Genomic DNA, 21,271 nt, shown 5'->3' with positions numbered 1-21,271 from the left:
TGGATAGTTTCCATACGGAACTTCTTTTGTCTTATGAAACGGTTGAAGAACCTCAGATCTATAATCATCCTCCACCCTCCGGTACTCTTGGGTACAAGGAAAACTGGGGAGTAGATACCTGTTCCCCTCTCTTGGAGAGGAACCTCTTCTAAGGCCCCCTTCTGGAAGTATTCTAGTACGTAACTTTCTAGAATCTTCTGCTTGTTGCTGGGAAGAAACCTTGTCTGGACAAATTTGTCCAGAGGCAGACTGCTCAAGTCTACAAGGTAGCCCTGAGAAATTACACGCAGGACCCAACTGTCCTGGATATGATCCTGCCAACAAGGTAGAAAATGTTGTAGGCGACCGCCTACGGGAATGTGGGGAGAAGGGAGCCCGAGATTTCCAGTCAGACCGGCTAAATACCAAGAGCCTCGAGGAGGCCCGCAATCAGAGCGCCGAGGACTTCTTGGGGGGTCTAGAACCCCGAGAGGATTTCCCTCCTCTACGGGAACCCCAATTCCTCTGGGGTCTGGGTTGCGGTTCCGCTCTGGAACCATACCCCTTGCCCCGACCACGAAAGGACTGCTGGGGAAGGGACTTGCCCTTCTTGTCCGACAGCCCCTCCATTATCTGGTCAAGCTCTGCACCAAAGAGTTTGCCGGGTTCATACGCCATGGCACAAAGATTGTGTTTTGAGGTCGTATCGGACGCCTGCCCGCGGTTGAAAGAGCCATGGACTTGGATGCCAGCTTCAATTGTTGTGGAGCTGCGTCACACAAGAAGTCAATGGCAAGGCTGGCCGTCTTACATGAGGCCAGAATGTCGTCCCTAGAGACCCCATGGTCCAGGTCAGACTCAATTTGGGAGAATCTAGTTTTTAGAAAATTCGCCACTTCGGACGACGCAATTGCGACTGAGGCGGAGGCCGAGGAATAAGCGCGCCTAAGGGCGCAGTCCGCCTTCCGGTCCATTGGGTCCAGCAAACTTGACCCGTCGTCTGATGTGATCAGGGTCCTTCTGGATAACTTCGCGATCGCCATGTCCACCTTAGGGACAGGCCCCCAGGAAGATACCTGATCCTCTTTGACCGGAAACACAGCCTTGAACCTTTTGGTCAACACTGGACCTTTCTCTGGCTTTCTCCACTCTGTTTTCATCAGAGACAGGAGAGAATCATCTGCTTTAAAGGCCCTAGGCCCCCTAGAGGCAGAGGATGAGGCTTCCCCCGGATCAACGTCCTGGTCCCCCAACCGGACGGATTTTAGTAGCCGCTGGGCCTTCTCCAGCCAGCGGGAAAAAATATGAGAATCCATCCTCCTCATCCGAGGAAGAGGCGGAACCTTCCCTCGCCTCCTGACCCCCTGAGACCTCCATCGCACGATGGGGGGAGGAGGGACGATGACGTTTGGCGACCAGGGTACTCTTCAGTTCCTGTATGGAGGCGTTGACCTGGCTCATGTTGGACTCCATGTACCCTTTCACCCAATCGACCACGTCGTGGACAGATGGCTCCAACTGGGGGAGTGACTTGGCCCTACAGGGTGGGCACCGGGAGAAATCATAAGAGTCCTCCAGGACGATCTGGCAGTCATGGCATTGCAGGTGGCGCCTCTTGCCCGCGGAGTTCCTGCTGGGCTCTCGCTCACCGTCACCGGTAGACGACATGGCTGAAAATTAAAAGAGACATGAATTTAGCAAAATTCAAGAAAACAGAGCTTAATCGCAAGCTTCAGGATCTTTACCCAGAAGATCCTAGCAAGCTCTTATCGTAAGCAACAAAGATTTTCAGCACACAGAGGTAGCAAACACTCTAGCACCAAACCACACTCAAGGTTGAGAGCAAGCTGCGCTCCAGGAGACTGAACCTGGAGCTTCACCAAGTTTAAATAGGGTTTGTTGGCGCCAAAAAAGAAAGCCCCGCCCCAAAAAGGGGCGGGGTAAACCTCTGAGTTTATCTCCTTTGAATAAAAAGGTAAAACTCTAAATTAGGGACCCAGAGAAGGACCCTGAAACATTTAAAGGCCCCCACGGCCTTAGATCATCTAAAATACACCTCCGGCCGACGTTATCGATCGGCCGGAGCGAAAACCGGAAGTGACGTCACCTGACGTCACTTCCGCAAGATGGCGGCGCCCAGCCGAACATGCGGGACGCCGCTACCGCCGCTCCAGCTACTCCACCTCCGGAAAGAGGTAAGCCCCAACCTGAGACAGGGCTCTGCATAAGGGAGAGACACAGCTAAGGCCGGAGGACATCCTCCGGCCGCATAGGAGGAGCGGCCCAGTTCCAAAGGAACCAAAATAAAGAAAGGGAATAAACACTCTCTCCACCGCAAGGATGGAGGAGTGCACCACCCGTCCCGTCCTGTCCGCAGGACAGAAAAAAACACAATAGCATGAGGGCTACGCCCCTCTTTATTGGGGGCAGGGAGGGCGTGTGCATGCCAGTGTTTTTTTATTGTTTCATTAAAACTTCCACCTGTCCTAACCAGTCCACAGGGGCAGAATACCCCATCTGTGCCACTGGTTAGGACGTAAGGGAAACAAATGTGGTCACCGGGAGCAGGCAGTTTCGAGAACAGCCGCTGGGGGGCCTTCATCGGGCTGTTCTCGGAACTGCCTGCTCCCGGTGACTGCATTTGATTTCAGATCGGCTCCCGGCACAGGCACGGGTAAGGGCTTACCTGTGCATCGCCAGACGGGTGAGTCTACCTTACTAAAGATGGCAGCCCGCATGTGTTCACTGGCGAACACTGATGACCATTATATTCATTCATTTCAGATCGGCAATTTGCTGACCGCAAAACACATACGGTCGTGTGTATGTAGCCTAAGGCTGGGTTGACAAGTGACTGAAAATCCAGCATTAAAGCTCACCTGTAATGCGGACACATATGAACACGGCAGGGGCGTAGCTATAGGCTCATGGGCCCTGGTGCAAGAGTTCATCACCACCAGACCCTGATTTTAATTGCTAATATATTTACAAATTAAATTCAGGGCGAAATTTGATAGATGTGCAGTGAAAAAATTCTTCAGATAGCACATGGTGTGCAATAATGCTGGACTGACCCATCAACCGGCTATATACGGACGGACTGGTAATATCGTATATAGCCGATGTATGGGTCAGTCCAGCATTATTGCACACAAGGCTCACAGTCACTGCCTACCCCAGGGCCAGTGTCTGGCGCAGGCGCACACACTGCCTGCCTGTGGCCTGCCCCCTGGCACAGACACACACACTGTCATTAATTTAAGTGCCCAGCGCCAGTCAGCAACAGATCACGCTGGGGGCCTGGGCCGCTGCCTGCCCCTGGCAGGCTGGCACAGTGGCATGCACCCACACTTGCTTGCAGTGCACTGCTTCTCCTGGCTCACAGTAACAGCAGTCGCCAGTGCCCCTGCCTGGTGCAGGCCCACACACTGCCTGCCTGCGGCCTACCCCTTGGGCCTGGCACACACACACAGTAAGTAGTGTGGCCAGTAACCACTTCAGAGACAGATTCCCACAGAATTCAGAGTGAGAGTCCCAGACTCCCACTGGCCACTCCATGATCCCATTCCATAATGCCGCCCAAATCCCATTCCCATCCCATCATCAAGTGATTCCCATGATCCCATCCCATCATCAAGTGATTCCCATGATCCCATCCCATCATCAAGTGATTCCCATGATCCCATCCCATCATCAAGTGATTCCCATGATCCCATCCCATCATCAAGCTGATCTGATCCCTGGGCTGGGCTGGGCTCTGCACTGCCACCGCCTGCCACTCAGAGATCCCAGATTCCCAGGCCATCCCATCATCAAGCTGGGCTAGCTAGCGCCTCTGCTCACTGCGCTGCCGCCGCCTGTCACTAGTCTCAGGCTCAGAGTCAGAGAGAGTGAGCCGAGGGCCGAGCCGAGGCTAGTCAAGAAAACTCACCTCGCGCCGCACAGTCACTGCCGCTGCCGCCTGCTGCTTCTTCTGACAGTATCTGACTGGGAGCCGGAGATGCACGGAAACCACGCCTCCAGCTCCCAGTCACTCAGATCTCACATGTCTGCTTCCGCGGCTGGCGCCGCCCCCTCTGACACACGTGGTGAGCTGAGCTGCCTAGTGCCTGCCTACTAGAGCCTGCGCTGCGCCGTGCGCACTGCCCCGGGCCCCGGCACTATTAGATAACATTTTGAATAGGAGGCGGTGGGGGGGGGGCGCGGTCCCCTGGCTCAGGGGCCCGGTCGCAATTGCGACCGCTGCGACCCCTGTAGCTACGCCACTGGAACACGGGACCAACACGGATGCCTTCAGCTGCCGAGCGCACATGTAACAGATCAGCCAGTGTCATAGGTACAGAACTGCTGACAGATGCCCTTTAAAATCCACTGTGTTTCTGCAACAAGGCCGCGTGTATTACATGCAGCTTCTGCTATAGAGAAGCCTACGGAATTCATCTTTTCCATAGCAAAGGGTGACATCCTTAGTAGAAATTGATATGCTGAGGATTTCAAGTCCGCAATGCAGCTCCTTTTCTGCTATATATATATATTTTTTGTCACGGGTAACCTGGCCTAAGGATTCCTTCACACTCAGTTATGTCCCTGGGGGCAAAAAAAGCCCAAAAAAATGCCTTAATTGATAAGCATTTTTGTAGTGTTTTTTAGGTGTTTTTGCCCACATAGTCTGTTTTAGCACCTGGTGCTATTTATTGGTGTTTCAGCTATTTCTTCAATGTCACTCCCTCTGCAAAGCGTTGGTTAAAAAGAAAATGCCAGCACAAATTACATATGCATTTTTTTTTTTAAAGCTGCATAAAAACTAATGGAGGTCTATGAAGAAAGACACCAGACCCAGAGCATGCTATAATTTGTAAAAAATAAAAAAAACACCATCAACACAAAAAAAAATGTGCCTCAACAGTGAAAAAAACCTCACTACGAAAATATACTTCCATGCAATATCTGAAGAGTAAAACATGCTCCACAAGAAACCTATGTGTAACGCTAACCAAAATGGTGGTTTACACAATGGCGGACTGTGAACTTGTGGCCATGGGGAAAAAAACTGAAAGTGACCCCAATGTTGGTGGTGGTTCCAAATTTACAGAAGGTGGGCAACAGAAGGAGATGGTGCCAATACAAGTTGGCAGGGTGCAGCGCAAAATACCTCCCCAGAAGCTCGTCCCTCTGTCGTAGCCATCAATAGCTGCTACGCTCTCCTCCCCCAATTGTCTCTAATTAGGATTAGGAGCAGGGGGCTTAGGGAGGGAAATGCAGCCACAGCACCAAGCCAACCCTACTGTTAGCATGCTACCTGGACTTCCTCTAATAATGACCTCTATAGTGCCCACAGTAGTACGTACTCAGCCATCAGTGAGGAGGGCTCCGGGAAAATTCCCTGCAATGTCTATGGCCAGTCCTCCCCTGGTGTTACACACAGTGGCAGTCAAGAATTGGATCCAGTAGGAAGGAGAAGTTTAAGGCTAGGTCTACACGACGACATTGGTCGCGCAACAGATAGGGCACAACTACACTGCAACATTTGTCGCGCAACATTTTGTTGCACCAATGTCGCGCGACAATTTTTATAATGGCAGTCTATGGTGTCGCGCTGCAGCATGCAGCTACGCGACCGTGGCAGAAAATCCATTTAAGATAGATTTTTCTGTGACTGTCGCAGTCGCAGTATGTTGCACGTTGCAGCGCGACACCATAGACTGCCATTATAAAAATTGTCGCTCGACATTGGTGCAACAAAAATGTCACGCGACAAATGTCATTGTGTAGACCTAGCCTTAGGGCTGTTTCAGGCAAACGCGCGTAGTCCGGAAATCATGCTCAGTGTGTGAGCGTGATCCACTGTTCTGGACACTGCTCGTCTTGCAGGAGTGCACTGCATTAGGGCTCATGCCCACGGCCGTCGCCCCGCCGTGGCAGTGTTGCGGCCAACATACGGTGGGTCCCCAATACACGGGACACCGGCCGTGTGCATCACGGATGCGGACCCATTCACTTGACTGTGGGGTTCCTTTACGTGCTTCCGTTCTGCAGCGGTCCGCAGCATCGGCACTGAGCGCTTACGCTCGTGGGCATGAGCCCTGATACTGATTTATAATGCTATATGCCTCCGTATGACCTTCCTTCTACAGGATCATAGTGAAATAATGCTGCCACTATGATTCTGTAGCATGAGGTCACGCAGAGGCACATAGCATTATAAATCAGTATAATGCCGTGAGCTCCTGCAAGACGAGCGGCGTCCAGAGCGGCGGATCCCGCTTACGCACGGCGTGTGATTTCCAGACTGCACACGCTCGTCTGAAAGAGCCGAAAGTCCTTCCTTTATATATTTAATTTCTCATTTCCTTCCCTGAAAGCGTCTCTAAATATTTGTGCGGAAATAACCATCCGTGACCACAATCCACTCAGCTCTGCTTATTTTACATCTTCTTTTTTTATTTACAATTCCTTAAAAAATTATCTTTACTATCTCATGTCATCAGTTTTTTTACACAATAAAAGCACACAGAGCTATGGGGATTGGGTATTGCGGATGTGCTAGCGGCCATCCCGGTGACAGGTTCCCTTTAAATCTAAACTGAGTGGAGCGGTATGGAGGACGACATGCTCAGAAACGTACCAGTACACAGTACGTATGAGTGTTTCTTTTACCCTTCTAAGCTTCTTAAAAAGTGGGTCACCAAACAGTCCCTTTTGGTAGGTATCAACATTGTTATATTCCTGCTTTGTAGGTTTTTGTGTTTTATATGGAAACTAACAAAGTTGTGGTCGCTCGTGTTTGTCTCATCACTAGGAGACAAGGTTTCGCCGTATCATTCGTGTGCAGAGACTTGAAATGCAATAAAAATATGTTTGAAAGAATAGAAAGTCATTTTGCAGCCAGTTCTTTGCTCGAAACGCTTCAGCAAACATTGAAAGAGGAAGAGAACGGAGACGGCGACAGAAGGAGGCCTAATAAATAATGATATATAGGGCAGAATGTTCAGACAAAGGTTCAGACTATGTTATATAAAAAGTATATGAAGATTGTAGGGAAAAAAAATTATCTGTCAGAAGTGGGATTTGAACCCACGCCTCCATTCGGAGACCAGAACACCCAGTACAGGGAAGAGATTGCTCTTGAGTCTGGCGCCTTAGACCACTCGGCCATCCTGACAAGCTGCATGTCCCTGTGCTGTGTGGGGTTTAGTACACGCTACGAGACGTCGCTGAGATAATCTGTGTGCTTTATTATACCAGATAGGAGAGACTTCGCTGGTGTTAATGTGATTTCCCTGGTGTCCACAGTGTATGGTCAGATCCCTTGTGCTGTATCTAGCAATAACACCCTCCCGGATCTGCTGTATAACTACCTCCTGCTCCCCACGAACCTCATTGACTTATGTTGTGTTAGTGTCAATCCATTGTTATTACGGATTTAACATTTAGGCCCCTTTCACACGGGCGAGTTTTCCGTGCGGGTGCGATGCGGTAGGTGAACGCATTGCACCGGCACTGAATCCGGACCCATTCATTTCTGTGGGGCTGTGCACACGAGCGGTGATTTTCACACATCACTTGTGCGTTGAGTGAAAATCGCAGCATGCTCTATATTGTCCGATTTTCACGCGACGCAGGCCCCATAGAAGTGAATGGGAAGCGTGAAAATCGCATAGCATCCGCAAGCAAGTGCGGATGCGGTGCGATTTTCACGCACGGTTGCTAGCAGACGATCGGGATGGAGACCCGATCATTATTATTTTCCCTTATAACATGGTTATAAGGGAAAATAATTGCATTCTCAATACAGAATGCAGAGTAAAACAGCGCTGGAGGGGTTAAAAAAATAAAATAAAAAATAATTTAACTAACCTTAGTCCACTTGATCGCGAAGCCCGGCATCTCCTTGTATCTCCTTTGCTGAACAGGACCTGAGGTGAGCATTAAATAGAGGTTAAGGACCTTTGATGACGTCACTCCGGTCATCACATGATCTTTTACCATGGTGAATCACCATGGTAAAAGATCATGTGACGTACCATGTGATGACTGGAGTGACGTCATCAAAGGTCCTTTACCTGCATTTAATGCTCACCACAGGTCCTGTTCAACAAAGGAGACACAAGGAGATGCCGGGCTTCGCGATCAAGTGGACTAAGGTGAGTTAAATTATTATTATTTTTTTTAACCCCTCCAGCGCTGTTTTACTCTGCATTCTGTATTGAGAATGCTATTATTTTCCCTTATAACCATGTTATAAGGGAAAATAATACAATCTTCAGAACATCAATCCCAAGCCCAAACTTCTGTGAAGAAGTTCGGGTTTGGGTACCAAACATGCGTGATTTTTCTCACGCGAGTGCAAAACGCATGACAAATTTTTGCACTTGCGTGGAAAAATCGCGCATTTTCCCGCAACGCACCAGCCTCTTATCCGGGCAAAAAAACTGACGCCCATGTGAAAGAGGCCTTATAGAAAGTCAAGCACAAGCTCGGCACATTATTAGTACAGCAAAAAAAACAAAAAACTGTTTTCCAAATGCAAACACAGTCACATCCGTCTGTAAAATTACAATTATAGCGAGAACATAGATCGTAGACTTCATCTGCCTGCAGAAAAGGTAAGTAGTAGCGTTGACCGAGAATATTCTAATCGCGAATATTGGCACTTACATTACCCTACTTCGTGAGATTTCCCTACCTCCTAACTTCCGGTCGCACTGCTAATGGCGTTTTGACGATCTGCGCATGCGCAAACGGACAGTTTATGGAAAATCTCAGCGGAGTTCAGCTGCACACTGAGACACTGCGCATGCGTCGGCCGGAGTTAGCCGCGCTTGCGCACTGGGCCGTAATATTTCCTTACTGAGGCTCTCCGGCGCATGCGCAGTGTCCCGGTGTGCAGCTGAACTCCGCCGAGATTTTGCATAAACTGTCCGTTTGCGCATGCGCAGATCGTCAAAACGCCATTAGCAGTGCGGCCGGAAGTTAGGAGGTAGGGAAATCTCACGAAGTAGGGTAATGTAACGTTACACTGGTCTGAAATCACATGCAGTCACTGGGAGCAGGCAGTTCCAGGAACAGCCCGATGAAGGCCCCCCAGCGGCTGTTCTCGAAACTGCCTGCTCCTGGTGACTGCATTTTTTACAGATCCACAATTTGCGCACCGCAAAAAATGGCACGTTAGTGTGCATGAGCCCTATGTCTTCTGTATCCGTTCCGTTTTTGCGGAATTCTAGCCCAGCTCAATTTTTTTTCTATGTAATTACTGTAAACCGTATATGCCATACGGAAAAACGGAACCGGAAACACTACTGAAACTAAAAACGGAAAAACTGATCCGTTAAAAACGGCCCGCAAAACACTAAAAAAGCCATACGGTCGTGTGAACAAGCCCTAAGGCTACATGCACACGAACGCGACATTTTTTGTGGATAGGATGCGGACCCATTATTTTTTAATGGGTCTGCAAAAAACGCGGACAGCACACCGTGTGCTGTCCGCATCAGTATGTCCATTCCGTTGTCCCGCAAAAAAAATAGTGCATGTCCTATTTTTTTTCTAGTTTGCGGACAAGGATAGGCATGAGGGTCAATTCACACATCCGTGTGTGTTTTGCGTATCCACTGATCCGCAAAACATGGACATCGGCAATGTGCGTTCCGCACTTTGTGGACTGCACATCGCCCACACTTAATGGAAAATGCCTATTCTTGTCCGCAATTGCGGGTCCGTATTTACGGATCCGGGCCGCACATCGAATGAATGGTTCCGCAATGAATGAATGGGGAATGGAATTGCAAAAAAAAACGGATCCTCAAAAAAAAACGGATGCCATATGGACCGCGGACCGTGTGCAAAACACATACGGTGGTGTGCATGCAGCCTAAGGCTACATGCACACGAACATTGTTTGCTTCCGTGTCTGTTCCGGTTTTTCTTGTGGATAGCATGCAGACCCATTCATTTTAATGGGTCCGCAAAAAATGCGGACAGCACACCGTGTGCTGTCTGCATCACTATGTCCGTTCCGTAGCCCTGCAAAAAAAATATAGAACATGTCCTATTCTTCTCCGTTTTTAGGCACTGTTACAATGCATCCGCAAAAAAAAAAGTATGGCATACGGATGTCATCCGTTTTTTTTTTTGTGGATCGCAACACACATACGGTCGTGTGCATGTCGCCTAAGGCCTCCTACACAATGATATCTGTTTTGCGGTCTGCAAATCGATGATCCGCAAAATACGGATACGTTCTGTATTCATGCTGCATTTTTCACAGGCCCCATTTAAGAACGTTTATTCCTTTCTCAAAACGGATACGAATACGACGTGTTGTATGGATGTGGACGCCACACAGGGGACATCCACGTGCTGCCTGCATTCGTTGTTCTCCCATAGAAATGAATGGGTTTTCTGACTTGCTTGAAAAGGGGCTGGAGCTTAGCAGCAAGGGGCGGGATTCATGGGAAAGGGGTGTGGCCTAAGGTGTTACATTTTGTCACAATTCAGACAAAAGCGTCTAGCCGTGCTCCAGAGCGATCACCGAGCCCGAGACTCCGGTCTGGAGAGACGTTCTACGTTTTACACCATTTACAGCTTCAGTAATTCTACTCTCTTTGCATTTGCCGAGAGGGGAAAAAAAAATGTATTGTCAGAAGTGGGATTTGAACCCACGCCTCCATTCGGAGACCAGAACACCCATGTGTAAGGAAGAGTCGCCTCTTGAGTCTGGCGCCTTAGACCGCTCGGCCATCCTGACAACTGGTGGAGCTTCAGTGAAGTCTCTTCCTTTATCTTGGGAACTTTGCTGCTGTAGTTTCCCTGAAGCGAGCGTTATGTTGGCTTTTTTTGTCAAATGTTATTTTTCTGTTTTGCTTTTTATTTTTTATTGTACTTTTATTTTTTTATTACTGTGTTGTCATTTCTCAGAGGCCGTCCCTTCCTTAGAAAAGTTTTTTTTGTTTTGCTTGGCTCTCTAAACAGAAAATTCATACCTATCTGCTCCGTGCGCTCCGGTCCTCCTCGCTGACTCCATGGTATCCATGTTCCAGCCCCCACACTGTTTTCTTCCAGCGCAGCATGGACATGGTCACATGCTCTGCTGCAGTCAATGACTGGCCTCAGTGGTGACATGCTGCTTGTGGCTGCGTCTGCTGCATACAATCATTATGTATGGCGAAGAATGTGCCCGTGCAGCGCCAGGACCCTTATCCCATCACCTCTCTGGTGCAGAAAGTTTTGAGCAAAGGGGAATTAGCTCAGATGGTAGAGCGCTCGCTTAGCATGCGAGAGGTAGCGGGATCGATGCCCGCATTCTCCAGTTGTTTTTTTTTACGTTATTCTCATTTATTACATTTGCATTTATTTCTGTAGAATGTTCTAAATGCAACTGATATTGATGACCTATCCTGAGGTCAGGTCATCAATAGTAAAAAGCTTTTTATTTACTTTTTAAACAAGTATCTGTCTCAGTATCAGCGTCCTAAATATCTGGATAGGAGTAGTAGTGCTCTAATTCATTATATGAATACACACTACTACCCATATCCAGATAGCTCCTATATACAGAATAAGTAGATGTTGACACAGATACACAAACACTCAAATACTAACACACACAGATATATACACACACAGATATATACACATACACACAAACACACACACACACACACATAAACAACATATATGCACACACATACATAGATATACACACACACACACACACACACACACATATATATACACATACACACAGATATATAAACACACACACACACAACATATATGCAGACACACACACACACATATATATATATATATACACACACACAGAGATATATACACATACACACAAACACAGATAAATACCATATATGCACACAAATGTGTATATATATACACACACGCACACATATATATACACACACACTTCCAGGCTGCAGGTTCTCTGTTCTCCTCCCTCACATATGATGTCTCTTGGAGGCTAAATGACCTTTGGAATGCAGTAATAGTAGGCTAAAGGACCTTCGATCATGTGACATGATGACATCATTAAAGGTCCTTTAGCCTACCATTCCTGCATTCCAAAGGTCCTTCATACTGGTATGTACACCTTTTCTCGTACAATACAGGCCAGGCCCCCAGTGTGACTGTATCTGGAGGGGGCCCAGCCTGGCCGTAATTGTACTAGAAAAGACACTGCTCCCAGGGCCCTTCTCCATCGGGCCCCAAAGCAGCTGCTTCCCCTGTAGTTACGCCACTGGTTTTGGGCATGTGCACATTAGAGCTAGTCACTATCTGATATAGGTTGCACACATAACTGAAATAATGATTGTAACCCAGGGGTCAGCAACCTGCGGCACTCCAGCTGTTGTGAAACCACAATTCCCAGCATGCTCCATTCATTTCTATGCGAGTTCTGAGAACAGTAGAGCAACTATGTATGCTGGAAGTTGTAGTCCCGCAACAGCTGGAGTGCCGGAGGTTGCCTACACCTGTTGTAACCAAACAGGCCTTCATTTATTTTTTTATAAGCAGGATCTGCAACAGTTCTCCTGAACAGAGCCTTCAGTGCACGTGTGAACAACCCCTTATTTCCATGAACAATCGCCACCTGCTCAATGTGAGTACCGTTCTTTTCCCATAATTCTGTGTATAGGGCAGTGATGGCGAACCTATGGCACGGGTGCCAGAGGCGGCACTCGGAGCCCTCTCTGTGAAAAAAGTCTATGGTGTACCAATATGCCTTAGACTTTTCCTGCCATTCATCAGCGCAGGGCGCACTATGAACAGCACAGCTAAATGATAAAGTACATGGAATATATACTATATTGTTAGTATTCAGGTTAAATTGCCGTGTTGGCACTTTACGATAAATAAGTGGGTTTTGGGTTGCAGTTTGGGCACTCGGCCTCTAAAAGGTTCGATATCACTGGTATAGGGTGTTGATTTTGTTGAAGCTGCATTCAATTAAAGCATTTAAGATAAACTCTGGTGCTCCAAAGCAAGGTACCCCAGGGGGTTAATATCCACGCGTGGTAGAGACAGACACTGACACAGGTGGGTCAAAGACAGTCTCTCTTTCCTATTTTATTACAGTAAGTTTAAGCAGTTTATATATCTTCAGGGAGGGCGTTCCTCCACTGAGGCCCATGCATTGTTTCATTGGATAAAAAGTTAAGAAGAAAAGAGATAACACTTGGCACCTGCGCATTGTGCACTATCTTACATACTTTGGCATGTGAACTAATGTAAACATCTGTGTGCCAGCGCCATCTTGCAATGGCTTCTTACTAATATCAATACTGCATACGTCATATGTGACACCTCGAGGAGGAGCTTTTATAGGCACTGGATATATATATATCATCTAACTAATTGGCTTAAGCATTCTTCTACAGTCCATACATCATTCTTGACACATCTGTGTGGAGAAGAGAGGGGTCTCTGCAGCTTCGTTCCCCCTCCTTTCTCTCTTCAGTGTTGAATAAACAGGCAGCTTGAAGCAAAGATGATATGGAAGAGGCAGTTTCAAGCAGCTACATAGAAATCATCTGGTTACGTAGTCCTTGAAACAGAATGATATTCACATCTCTATCAATTTGTAATCTATGAACAATCACAAAGCATATAAACATCAAACAGTGATATGGTTACAGCTGCACCGTATATCAGACAATTCGCTGAACAAGCATGAATGAGTATAAAAACATGATCGGAAAGTCTGCGCCGAAAACATCCAAATGAAAGCATAAAATAAGCGTCCCTGGGTGGGCTTGAACCACCAACCTTTCGGTTAACAGCCGAACGCGCTAACCAATTGCGCCACAGAGACACCTGTAATAGGCCTGTTCTGTGATGCTGTGCTGGGTTCTGTGATGGTGTGTGTGGTCTGTGCTGGGTTCTGTGATGGTGTGTGTGGTCTGTGATGGTGTGCTGGGTTCTGTGATGGTGTATGGGTTCTGTGATGCTGTGCTGGGTTCTGTGATGGTGTGTGTGGTCTGTGATGGTGTGCTGGGTTCTGTGATGGTCTGTGATGCTGTGCTGGGTTCTGTGATGGGTTCTGTGATGGTGTATGGGTTCTGTGATGGTGTATGGGTTCTGTGATGGTCTGTGATGCTGTGCTGGGTTCTGTGATGGGTTCTGTGATGGTGTATGGGTTCTGTGCTGGGTGAAATAAATGGTTCATATCACGACAGCAGCTCCAAAGTCAGGGGACAATAGCCTTTCACCACCCTTACCTCAGAATAAGGCATCACCAAAATGCCCATACTATTAAAATATAAAACTATTTATCCCATATGGCGAATGGTGTAACAAAAAATTCACAATTTTTTTGTTCAAAAAGTCACACACACTCCAAAATAGTATCAATGGAAACTACAGATCATCCTGCAAAAAATTTCCCCTCGCACAGCTCCATAGACTATAAAAAGCTATGTAGGTCAGAATATGACGATGAAAAAAATTAAACTTTTCCAAAGTTTTTATTTTTATCTGTACTAAAACACAAGAACAAAATATATACAGTAGGGACAATAGGTATTTGATACACTGGAGATTTTGCAGGTTTTCCCACCTATAAAGAATGGAGAGGTCTGTAATATTTATGGTAGGTTCTCTTCAACTGGCAGAGACATAATCTAAAAAAAAAAATCCAGAAAATGACATTGTATGATCTGTAAATAATTAATTTGCATTTTATCGCATGAAATAAGTATTTGATCACCTACAAACCAGCAAGAATTCTCTCACAGACCGGTTAGTTTTTCTTTAAGAAGCCCTCCGACTCTGCACTCATTACCTGTATTAATTGCACCTGTTTGAACGCGTTACCTGTATAAAAGACACACACTCAATCAATTACACTCCAACCTCTCCACCATGCCCAAGACCAAACAGCTGTCTAAGGACACCAGGGACAAAATTGTAGACCAGTACAAGGCTGGAATGGGCTACAGGACAATAGGCCAGCAGCTTGGTGAGAAGGCAACAACTGTTGGAACAAATTATTAGAAAATGGAAGAAACACAAGATGACTGTCAATCTTCCTCGGTCTGGGGCTCCATGCAAGATCTCGCCTCGTAAGGATGATTCTGAGAAAGGTCAGGAATCAGCCCAGAACTACACAGGAGGACCTAGTCATTGACCTGAAGAGAGCTGGGACCACAGTCTCAAAGATTACTGTTAGTAACACACTATGCCGCCATGGATTAAAATCCTGCAAGGCACGCAAGGTCCCCCTGCTCATGCCAGCACATGTCCAGGCCCATTTGAAGTTCGCCAATGACCATCTGGATGATCCTGAGGAGGCATGGGAGAAGGCCATGTGGTCAGATAAGCCCAAAATAGAACTTTTAGGTATCAAGTCCACTTGCGGTGTTTGAAGGAAGAAGAAGGATGAGTACAAGCCAAAGAACACCGTCCCAATCGTGAAGCATGGGGTGGAAACATCATACTTTGGGGGTGCTTTTCTGCAAAGGGGACAGGACGACTGCACCGTATTGAAGGGAGGATGGATGGGGCCATGTATTACAAGATTTTGGCCAACCTCAGTAAGAGCATTGAAAATGGGTCGGGGCTGGGTCTTCCAGCATGGCAATGACCCGAAACACACAGCCAGGGCAACTAAGGAGTGTCACCGTAAGAAGTATTTTGAGGTCCTGGTGTGGCCTAGCCAGTCTCCAGATCTGAACCCAATCGAAAATCTTTGGAGGGAGCTAAAACTCAATGTAGCCCAGCGACAGCCCCAAAACCTGAAAGTTCTGGAGAAGATCTGTGTGGAGGAGTGGGCCAAAATCCCTGTTACAGGGTGTGCAAACCTGGTAAAGAACTGCAGGAAAAGTCAGACCTCTGTAACTGCAAACAAAGGTTTCTGTACCAAATATTAAGTTCTCTTTTTCTTTTGTATTGAATATTTATTTCATGCAAATTAATGCTAATTTATTATTTAAAAGTCATACAATGTGGTTTTCTGGATTTTTTTTTGAGATTCTGTCTCTCACAGTTGAAGTGGACCTACGATAAAAATGACAGACCTCTCTAGTCTTTGTAGGTGGGAAAACTTGCAAAATCGACAATGTATCAAATACTTATTTTCCCCACTGTAAATGTGGTATCATTGTAATCACTGACCTGGAGAATGAAGGTGACAAGTTAGTTTTACCACAGAGGAAATGCAGTGAAAACAAAACCATAAAACTGTGGCAGAATTTCATTTTTGTTCCCAATTTCCCCCCACTGCAATTTTTTTTACAGCTTCTCACTGCACCATAGGCAGTAAATGGTGCCGTTAGACAGTACTGTTTGTCCTGCAAAAAAAAAAAATCCCTCATAAAGGGGAATTAGCTCAGATGGTAGAGCGCTCGCTTAGCATGCGAGAGGTAGCGGGATCGATGCCCGCATTCTCCAGCTTATTTTATATTATTCTCATTTATTACATTTGCATTTATTTCTATAGAATGTACTAAAGTATTGTTTAGGACATGTTCACTTTAGAGATAGTCATTGATATAGGAGCAGAACAATGAAAATACCTGAAAAGATGATTGTAACCAAACAGGCCTCCATCCATTCCGGTGTCTGCGTGCAGGACTTTATCTGCTCTTATAAGCAGGATCTGCAACAGTTGTCCTGAACAGAGCCTTCAGTGCACGTGTGAACAACCCCTTATTTCCATCAACAATCACCACCTGCTCAATGTGAGTACCGTTCTTTTCCTATAATGCAGTGTATAGGGTGTTTATTTTGTTGAAGCTGTTTTCAATTAAAGCATTTAAGATAAACTCTGGTGCTCCAAATCAAGGTACCCCAAGGGGTTAATATCCACGCGTGGTAGAGACAGACACTGACACAGGTGGGTCAAAGACAGTCTCTCTTTCCTATTTTATTACAGTAAGTTTAAGCAGTTTATATATCTTCAGGGAGGGCGTTCCTCCACTGAGGCCCATGCATTGTTTCATTGGCTAAAAAGTTAAGAAGAAAAGAGATAACACTTGGCACCTGCGCATTGTGCACTATCTTACATACTTTGGCATGTGAACTAATGTAAACATCTGTGTGCCGGCGCCATCTTGCAATGGCTTCTCACTAATATCAATACTGCATACGTCATATGTGACACCTCGAGGAGGAGCTTTTATAGGCACTGGATATATATATATCATCTAACTAATTGGCTTAAGCATTCTTCTACAGCCCATACATCATTCTTGACACATCTGTGTGGAGAAGAGAGGGGTCTCTGCAGCTTCGTTCCCCCTCCTTTCTCTCTTCAGTGTTGAATAAACAGGCAGCTTGAAGCAAAGATGATATGGAAGAGGCAGTTTCAAGCAGCTACATAGAAATCATCTGGTTTAGTAGTCCTTGAAACAGAATGATATTCACATCTCTATCAATTTGTAATCTATGAGCAATCACAAAGCATATAAACATCAAACAGTGATATGGTTACAGCTGCATATCAGACCATTCGCTAAACAAGCAGGAATGAGTATAAAAACATGATCGGAAAGTCTGTGCCGAAAACATCCAAATTGAAAGCATAAAATGGACGTCCCTGGGTGGGCTTGAACCACCAACCTTTCGGTTAACAGCCGAACGCGCTAACCAATTGCGCCACAGAGACACCTGTATGTGGACTGTTCTGTGATTCTGTGATTCTGTGATTCTGTGATTCTGTGATTCTGTGATTCTGTGATTCTGTGATTCTGTGATTCTGTGATTCTGTGATGGGTTCTGTCATGGTCTGTGATGCTGTGCTGGGTTCTGTCATGGTCTGTGATGCTGTGCTGGGTTCTGTGATGGGTTCTGTGATGGGTTCTGTGATGCTGTGCTGGGTTCTGTGATGGTGTATGGGTTCTGTGATGCTGTGCTGGGTTCTGTGCTTGGTGAAATAAATGGTTCATATCACGACAGCAGCTCCAAAGTCAGGGGACAATAGCCCCTCACCACCCTTACCTCAGAATAAGGCATCACCAAAATGCCTATACTATTAAAATATAAAATTATTTATCCCATATGGCGAATGGTGTAACAAAAAAATTCACCATTTTTTTTGTTCAAAAAGTCACACACACTCCAAAATAGTATCAATGGAAACTACAGATTATCCTGCAAAAAATGACCCCTCGCACAGCTCCATAGACTATAAAAAGCTATGTAGGTCAGAATATGCAGATGAAAAAAAATATATATTTCCAAAGTTTTTATTTTTATCTGTACTAAAACACAAGAACAAAATATATACAGTAGGGACAATAGGTATTTGATACACTGGAGATTTTGCAGGTTTTCCCACCTATAAAGAATGGAGAGTTCTGTAATATTTATGGTAGGTTCTCTTCAACTGGGAGAGACATCATCTAAAAAAAAAATCCAGAAAATTACATTGTATGATCTGTAAATAATTAATTTGCATTTTATTGCATGAAATAAGTATTTGATCACCTACAAACCAGCAAGAATTCTCTCACAGACCTGTTAGTTTTTCTTTAAGAAGCCCTCCGACTCTGCACTCATTACCTGTATTAATTGTACCTGTTTGAACTCGTTACCTGTATAAAAGACACACACTCAATCAATCAGACTCCAACCTCTCCACCATGGCCAAGACCAAACAGCTGTCTAAGGACACCAGGGACAAAATTGTAGACCAGTACAAGGCTGGAATGGGCTACAGGACAATAGGCCAGCAGCTTGGTGAGAAGGCATCAACTGTTGGAGCAAATTATTAGAAAATGGAAGAAACACAAGATGACTGTCAATCTTCCTCGGTCTGGGGCTCCATGCAAGATCTCGCCTCGTAAGGATGATTCTGAGAAAGGTCAGGAATCAGCCCAGAACTACACAGGAGGACCTAGTCATTGACCTGAAGAGAGCTGGGACCACAGTCTCAAAGATTACTGTTAGTAACACACTATGCCGCCATGGCTTAAAATCCTGCAAGGCACGCAAGGTCCCCCTGCTCATGCCAGCACATGTCCAGGCCCGTTTGAAGTTCGCCAATGACCATCTGGATGATCCTGAGGAGGCATGGGAGAAGGCCATGTGGTCAGATAAGCCCAAAATAGAACTTTTAGGTATCAAGTCCACTTGCAGTGTTTGGAGGAAGAAGAAGGATGAGTACAAGCCAAAGAACACCGTCCCAATCGTGAAGCATGGGGTGGAAACATCATACTTTGGGGGTGCTTTTCTGCAAAGAGGACAGGACGACTGCACCGTATTGAAGGGAGAATGGATGAGATCATGTATTACAAGATTTTGGCCAACAACCTCCTTCCCTCAGTAAGAGCATTGAAAATGGGTCGGGGCTGGGTCTTCCAGCATGGCAATGATACAAAACACACAGCCAGGGCAACTAAGGAGTGTCACCGTAAGAAGTATTTTGAGGTCCTGGTGTGGCCTAGCCAGTCTCCAGCCCTGAACCCAATCGAAAATCTTTGGAGGGAGCTGAAACTCAATGTAGCCCAGCGACAGCCCCAAAACCTTAAAGTTCTGGAGAAGATCTGTATGGAGGAGTGGGCCAAAATCCCTGTTGCAGTGTGTGCAAACCTGGTAAAGAACTGCAGGAAAAGTCAGACCTCTGTAACTGCAAACAAAGGTTTCTGTACCAAATATTAAGTTCTCTTTTTCTTTTGTATCGAATATTTATTTAATGCAACAAAATGCAAATTTATTATTTAAAAGTCATACAATGTGTTTTTCTGGATTTTTTTTTTTTAGATTCTGTCTCTCACAGTTGAAGTGGACCTACGATAAAAATGACAGACCTCTCTAGTCTTTGTAGGTGGGAAAACTTGCAAAATCGACAATGTATCAAATACTTTTTTTCCTCACTGTAAATGTGGTATCATAGTAATCACTGACCTGGAGAATGGAGGTGACAAGTTAGTTTTACCACAGAGGAAATGCAGTGAAAATAAAACCATAAAACTTTGGCAGAATTTCATTTTTGTTCCCAATTTCACCCCACTGCAATTTTTTAACGGCTTCTCACTGCACCATAGGCAGTAAATGGTGCCGTTAGACAGTACTGTTTGTCCCGCAAAAAACCCCAATCCCTCATAAAGGGGAATTAGCTCAGATGGTAGAGCGCTCGCTTAGCATGCGAGAGGTAGCGGGATCGATGCCCGCATTCTCCAGTTTATTTTATATTATTCTTATTTATTACATTTGCATTTACTTCTATAGAATGTACTAAAGTATTGTTTAGGACATGTTCACTTTAGAGATAGTCACTGATATAGGAGCAGAACAATGAAAATAACTGAAATGATGATTGTAACCAAACAGGCCTCCGTCCATTCCGGTGTCTGCGTGCAGGACTTTATCTGCTCTTATAAGCAGGATCTGCAACAGTTCTCCTGGACAGAGCCTTCAGTGCACGTGTGAACAACCCCTTATTTCCATCAACAATCACCACCTGCTCAATGTGAGTACCGTTCTTTTCCCATAATGCAGTGTATAGGGTGTTGATTTGTAATCCATGAACAATCACAAAGCATGTAAACATCAAACAGTGATATGGTTACAGCTGCACCGTATATCAGACCATTCGCTGAACAAGCAGGAATGAGTATAAAAACATGATCGGAAAGTCTGTGCCAAAAACATCCAAATGAAAGCATAATGTGAGCGTCCCTGGGTGGGCTTGAACCACCAACCTTTCGGTTAACAGCCGAACGCGCTAACCAATTGCGCCACAGAGACACATGTATGTGATCTGTTCTGTAAGTGTGTGTGTGTGTGTGTGTGTGTGTGTGTGTGTGTGTGTGTGTGTGTGTGTGTGTGTGTGTGTGTGTGTGTGTGTGTGTGTGTGTGTGTGTGTGTGTGTGTGTGTGTGTGGTGTGTGTGGTGTGTGTGTGTGTTCTGTGATGGTGTGTGTGTGGTCTGTTCTGTGGTGTGTGTGGTGTGTGTGTGTGTTCTGTGATGGTGTGTGTGTGGTCTGTTCTGTGATGGTGTGTGTGTGGTCTGTTCTGTGATGGTGTGTGTGTGGTCTGTTCTGTGATGGTGTGTGTGTGGTCTGTTCTGTGATGGTGTGTGTGTGGTCTGTTCTGTGATGGTGTGTGTGTGGTCTGTTCTGTGATGGTGTGTGTGTGGTCTGTTCTGTGATGGTGTGTGTGTGGCCTGTTCTGTGATGGTGTGTGTGTGTGTGTGGCCTGTTCTGTGATGGTGTGTGTGTGTGTGGCCTGTTCTGTGATGGTGTGTGTGTGTGGCCTGTTCTGTGATGGTGTGTGTGTGGCCTGTTCTGTGATGGTGTGTGTGTGTGTGGCCTGTTCTGTGATGGTGTGTGTGTGTGTGT

General features: G+C 46.0%; 8 non-coding genes across 8 annotated transcripts; 3 read left to right on the top strand and 5 right to left on the bottom strand.

The window, feature by feature from the left end:
• Positions 1 to 7,032: 7,032 nt before the first annotated feature.
• Positions 7,033 to 7,141, bottom strand: TRNAL-CAA. Its single transcript has 2 exons — positions 7,104 to 7,141; positions 7,033 to 7,078 (listed from the first exon to the last, which is right to left on the bottom strand). It is a non-coding gene; the product is annotated as a tRNA-Leu (tRNA).
• Positions 7,142 to 10,616: 3,475 nt separating this feature from the next.
• On the bottom strand, positions 10,617 to 10,726 carry TRNAL-CAA. Its single transcript has 2 exons — positions 10,689 to 10,726; positions 10,617 to 10,662 (listed from the first exon to the last, which is right to left on the bottom strand). It is a non-coding gene; the product is annotated as a tRNA-Leu (tRNA).
• A 488-nt stretch (positions 10,727 to 11,214) lies between these two features.
• TRNAA-AGC lies at positions 11,215 to 11,287 on the top strand. The gene has a single exon. It is a non-coding gene; the product is annotated as a tRNA-Ala (tRNA).
• A 2,443-nt stretch (positions 11,288 to 13,730) lies between these two features.
• TRNAN-GUU lies at positions 13,731 to 13,804 on the bottom strand. Its single transcript has one exon. It is a non-coding gene; the product is annotated as a tRNA-Asn (tRNA).
• Positions 13,805 to 16,307: 2,503 nt separating this feature from the next.
• Positions 16,308 to 16,380, top strand: TRNAA-AGC. Its single transcript has one exon. It is a non-coding gene; the product is annotated as a tRNA-Ala (tRNA).
• Positions 16,381 to 17,522: 1,142 nt separating this feature from the next.
• On the bottom strand, positions 17,523 to 17,596 carry TRNAN-GUU. The gene has a single exon. It is a non-coding gene; the product is annotated as a tRNA-Asn (tRNA).
• A 2,442-nt stretch (positions 17,597 to 20,038) lies between these two features.
• Positions 20,039 to 20,111, top strand: TRNAA-AGC. The gene has a single exon. It is a non-coding gene; the product is annotated as a tRNA-Ala (tRNA).
• Positions 20,112 to 20,605: 494 nt separating this feature from the next.
• Positions 20,606 to 20,679, bottom strand: TRNAN-GUU. The gene has a single exon. It is a non-coding gene; the product is annotated as a tRNA-Asn (tRNA).
• Positions 20,680 to 21,271: the final 592 nt, after the last annotated feature.

The sequence above is a fragment of the Bufo gargarizans genome, unplaced genomic scaffold (assembly GCF_014858855.1).
Source record: "Bufo gargarizans isolate SCDJY-AF-19 unplaced genomic scaffold, ASM1485885v1 original_scaffold_889_pilon, whole genome shotgun sequence".
Taxonomy (NCBI): Eukaryota; Metazoa; Chordata; class Amphibia; order Anura; family Bufonidae; genus Bufo; species Bufo gargarizans.
This window is presented reverse-complemented; position numbering and strand designations above follow the sequence as displayed.